We start from the raw sequence: 5,844 nt of genomic DNA on the forward strand, positions 1-5,844 counted from the left end.
CTCTCCTCTCTCTCTCTCTCTCTCTCTCTCTCTCTCCCTCTCCCTCTCCCTCTCCCTCTCCCTCTCCCTCTCCCTTTCCCTCTCTCTCTCCTTAACTACAGAAGAGCTCAAAGCAGGCTTTCTGTCAGAATTCTCACATAACTTTTCTGGCTGTATCTAAAATAGCCAGCCTCTCTTCAGTACAGAGAAGCAAACATCAGAAGAGATGAGACTCAAGTGGTTAAGGACCATAATCTTGCTTTATGCAAAAGAAATGTATATAGTGACAGAATGGGAGCCCCAAGAGAGAAGAACCACCCAAAGAAAGGCCCGTGAGCCTAGGAATGGATCACAGAGCCCCAAGATGTCCATGTCCCTTGTCCAGTTTATCCTCAAACCTCAGCAGCTTCCCTTCCCTTCCCTCAGTCCTGGTTGTTCTTGGATTCTGGGAGCCAATAAATACCCTTTTTACCCTTTTGCCTAATCCCAGCTGGGCTTCTGTAAATTGTGACCAAAAAATTCCTGACTAATACAACCCTTAATTGTTTCTTCCTGAGTACTGTTCCTAAACCAAATATTCATATCCTGTATTTACATGTTTTTGAACTCAAAAGCAGGATCTTACATTTACTGCTGTGGAATACGTCTTGTTTTACTTGACTCCTACTTCTGGTGTATCTAGTCATAAACTTGCACACGCTACTGTCAGTTGTGCTATGAAAGCATGGCTTTTGTCAATTTTGGGTAACAGAACTAGTTTCTGAGTAGCAAGGGAAAAAAATTCCAGTAACACTATCTCATTTTTTAAAAAAAAAAAAAGGACTTTTAAGTTGAAAGAAACTACCTCACATTCTTTTGAGTAAATTGTCAAACCTTGGGAGAACTCTGGCCCCAGTTCTCTAAAATATTAACTGGCTAAAAAAACGGTTGATTGGGATGTCAGGAACAAGAAAAAAAAGGGGTCCAAATCCAAGTGACAGTGCCTGAGTATCACTGTCCACTCCATGGGAGCTACAGTTCTAGTCTCACTCCTGGATGTAGATAACGTCTTTTGAACTTGCAGGCTTCACACTGTCATTCACAGCTGGAGAAAGTGGTCCAGTCATTTACCTCTGTCACAAATTCACTACATGCTGTCAAGAAACAAAAAACAATCCTGACTTAGCAAAGATTCAAAAGAATTCTTGCAAATGGAGGAAGGAAATATATCAACAGCCAGAATGCTGGGGCCATACCTTCTACAAAGCTTAAGAGTTAGGCAAAAGGCTTTTCCTTTGTAAAGAGGAATAAACAAGGGGAAGTGGAATAGAAGGCTGGGGTTGTGGATTGGAAGATCAGAGGCTGCTGATCTTATACCCAGCTGATTTTTGAAAGGGAGTTTGAATGCTGCTTCTAGCTCAGGGTAGCCAAAGTTCAAAGACGTGGGACTAGGAGAGAATCCTAAAAAAAGTATGAATAAAAAGTGTCTTGTTCTGATTTATCAGTGAACACACACAGTTAGGTGAATTATTTATGGGTAAAGAATAGGAAGTTGGAGGATTTGTTTCTGCCCTTGTCCTGGGTAAACAGACAGTATCCATAAGGAATACGATGTTCCTTACCCTAAGACCCTCTTCACAACACATAAAAGAGGACTTCTAAACCAACTTTGTTTTCCAAGATCACAGGGCTGAAGTGAAGCTATACTTCAGCACTGCAGATGTCAATTGTGACACCAAGCTTTCTCCTTCTCTCTTTGTACCCTCCCTGGGTCACCCAAGAATTAATAGGTTTGGAGAATAATACAAAGAGATCATAGGAGGCTAGGAGTGGTACCTTGTGTCTGCCTCTAAATCTGCCTCCCTGTGAATGATATGCCACATTGGAAGTTATGTAGATGCAACCAATTATGAGGCTAATCTCTGAAGTTTGCAAGTTACCTCCAGCTGTACCCAAGGAAACTAGCCTATCAGTCCCAATATAACTGGATTTCCAGCAATTATCTAGATATCTCTGCATCTCTTAAAATTTTTCCTTGAAAGAGGTCCCTAAGAACCCTAATAACTGATCCTGATCCTATATCCTAATCTAACTGTCTTCTATTCTCCACAGCCCATTATTTACTTATTTTTATTTATTTATTTATTTTTGCATTATGTATATGTTTTGCCTGCATGTCTGTGTCATGCAGTCTACACAAGATGCCAGAAGAATTTGTCAGATCCCCTGCAACTGGAGTTACAGACAATTGTTAGCCACCATGTGGGAACTGGGAACCAAACCTAGGTCCTCTGCAAGGCAGGTAGATCTCTATGAGATAGAGGCCAACCCCATCTACATAGAGAGTTCTAGGCCAGCTGGGATTATAGGGAGAACTTGTCTCAAAAGAAGAAGAAGAAGAAGAAGAAGAAGAAGAAGAAGAAGAAGAAGAATGGTATTGATATATTGAGAAACAAGTACCACCCCTCTAAGGCTTGGGGAACATCATGGAACAGGGAGCAGAAAGAATGTAAGCACCAGAAAGGCTACATAACACTATTCTGAGCATCACACAGCCTTTGCAATCATAAACACACAGCAGCCTTGGTTGCCTTCTCTGGACCTGGCCTACATAAGAGTGGGTCTGTCAATAGTCATGGATGGGGGAAGGGCTCAAGGGGTCCTATCCTTCCTTGGGTAACTATTGACTACTGATGGATGCTGGGAGAGGGGAAGTCATTGGTCATTGTCTTCAGTTGTGTACCCACTGGTGAGCTCATCAGGCTCCAGTAGATAGTTCCACACCCATGGTCATGTGCACTCTCCTGGTCAAACTTAGAGAGTCATAAAATAAAATAAAAGACATGAATGTGGGAAAGAGACTCATTAAGGAGGAGGGGAAGTCATAGGAGTGAAAGAGAGATAAAAGATGGTGGGAATTGAAAGTAATCAGAATGCATTATATACATGTATGAAGTTTTAAAATAATAAATTTAATTAATAAAACATTTAAGTGCATTAAATAAGTAAGAATGAATAAAATCTCCATTCAATTATAGCATGGTTGTTTATGTACAAAATCCTAAAGAACAAAAAAAGTGTCTCAGAAATAGAAAAGTAAAATGGGATCATATAAAGGGGCTGGCCCTGTAACTCAGACGGTAGACTGCTTACCTACTATGCAGGAAGCCCTGGGTTCAATTTCCAACATGGTATAAACCCCATATAATGGTTCATGCCTGTAATCCCAGCATTTGGGAGGTGCAGGTAGGAAGGTTCAAGATAATAGGGAGCTCAAGGCCAGCTTGGACTAGAAATTCTGGAGGGTGGGAGAGAGGGAGAGGAGGGAGGGATGAAGAGATGAAGGGAGAGAAAGACCGTACTGAGAGCTAAGGAGGTTTAGAAAATCTATTATTTCTCACCAAACCCTATCTTTTGAAATATAGCAAGCACAAAAAGTTCCCATTCTGAATATAAAAGGCAAACATTGCCTTTGTCTTTACATTTCTACTCTAATAATCTTAATTTCCACTAAGATATATGGATCCTTCTGGCTCAACGGAAGATAGTTACTTATAGGGGAGTTCAAATACAAAATCACCTTATTATATATCAAAACTTCCATGCCCTTCTCATCAGTAGTGAAATGAAGTTGAAACCTAATTGTACCATCCAAATATTTGCTGATACTCTGATTGCAGTTACTTACAAGTTTAAAATATTTGCCTATTGGGTCTTCATGGAATTGTTAGTAAGAAGGACAAAGTCATTGAAAAGCACAGAAGACAAAGCTATAAAACGCAGCACTAGAAACATAGCTTCAATTTAACAGTGATCCATGTGAAAATATTAGAACTTACTCCTGTTAGCAAAGTAGATCCTTTGTCTGGAGCCTAGTAATCAGGTCCTAAGTTGATCACCAATAAACCTCATCTCCTGGCGTCTGTGTCTTCATATCATCTTCTCCCCTTCAGTTTGGGTGTCACTCGTGACTTGCTACTAACTGATAGAATAAGGCAAGAGTAGTGCTGGATTTCTCCCGTGATTATGTTAAGTTAGGGAACATTCCTTCTTGCCAAAGACTTGCTCCCTTTCTGGCTTTAAAGAACAAAATGACATGTCATGAGGTACAGTTGTCAGTGACATGAAGGTAGCCTCTAGTCAACAGCCAGAAAGAAGCGTAGGTCCTCCACAGTTTTACAGCCACAGGGAAATACAGTCTGCCAATAACATGAGTGAGCTTGGAAGTGATTTTCTCCCATCAAGCCACAGATGAAAATGTAGCCCAGCTGCTATTTGATTGCTGCAGCCTGAATCCAGAGACTCTAGGCAAGTTTTGATTATGTTTCTGACCCCCAGAAACTGTGAGACATAAACACGTTTCTTAAAGATGCCATGTTTGTCACAATTTTGGCACAGCAACAAATACTAATTCAGGGCCATATAGTAAAAGAACAAACTGTCCAGACATGTGCATTGGTTCTGATCCTATCAGAGATTATACTGGCTCTTTTCTCAGCTGAGTCAATACTCAGAATAGCCAAGATCCAGGCAAAGCCTATTAAGCAGTTTCATGTTCAGCAACTCTTTTCCCTTATCTACATCTAAGTTTTCTCATCTGTAAAATGACAATTTTATAATTGGGAAATTCCCAGGAACTTGTCAGATGAACAGAACTTTTGTCCTATTGTTTAAAAATAAAAGGATAACTTTGAGATTTTATTTGAGCTAAAATGAAGCAGAAAAGAATTAGTATGAAAACAATGCAACAGAAATGAACAGGTGTTGAAAACTAACATGAAATTCAGCTCTGAAGAGACAGCAAGCCCACACAGTGGGAGCCCCATTGAAGTCAATGAGATGAATTGGCCCAAACCAACCCTAGACCTGACACTTGCCTATCAGCCAAGTGACCACGAGGTCATTAGCACTTTTCAACTTCTTTTGTGGACCATATTCCTAAGACGTCTTTTGTCTAACTCTCTAACTTGAAGGGTGTTTATTTGTTTGTTTGTTCCTATTAAAAATAAAAAGAACTTACCCTCAGCCCAGTTCTGAGAACTTAAGCATGGAAATCATCCTCACATTCTCCATCCCTAACAACAGACACTACTTAGTTACCGTTTGACTTCTGGTGAGCTGGAAGTGCAAAACCAATATTCCTAGAAGTAAGCCAGAGCAAAACACTCATGTGAAAGAGTTTTCTGGGTCTCCATTTTCTGATGCTACATAAAGAAAGGCTTTGAACAGAACCATGGTAAGTATTTTTAAGTTTTCAAGGTCAATGGGGGATATAGCTGGAGCATAAATTCTAAAACCATCATAAGCCGAATGTTGGAAATAGAGAAGTGTTCTTTGCAGTGCGAAAAAAAAAAAAAAAAAAAAAAACCAGCTCATTAGAGCCTTAGAATGAATCTACTCTTACAAGCCTAATCCATGAATAAACTAAGAAATAGAACTTGCTGAAAAATTCCTCCTGGATTTACAAGTTGCTGTAAGTCCCTGAGGAGCAGGGCTCAAGCTTATAAAGCTGCTTGAGGTACACAGGTCTGTACAGTGCAGTGAGAAGTTGAGAACTGACATCTCTCCACAACAAAGACACTACTGATACCCAAAACCAGACCTATCTGACTTTCTGTCTCCTGTGTTAAATAGTACTTAGTGTGGGTTTAAGAGTGACTTAATGGCTGTAGGCTTAAGAAAAGGGAATTTTGAGGGACTATTGGATATGTAAAAGCAAAATAGTCAATCTAGATTTCTTAAAACTCTGGGACTTAAACTCATTTTAATCTTAAGTTCATAATTATGCATGTTCTAATAATATTTAAATCCTTAATTACTTAGAAAAATAAAGCAAAAAATATATACCCATGTAATTTATTCTTGTCAAAAGAAACAGCACTGTTA

This window comes from Nannospalax galili, unplaced genomic scaffold (assembly GCF_000622305.1).
Source record: "Nannospalax galili isolate Female #2095 unplaced genomic scaffold, S.galili_v1.0 scaffold150, whole genome shotgun sequence".
Lineage (NCBI taxonomy): Eukaryota > Metazoa > Chordata > Mammalia > Rodentia > Spalacidae > Nannospalax > Nannospalax galili.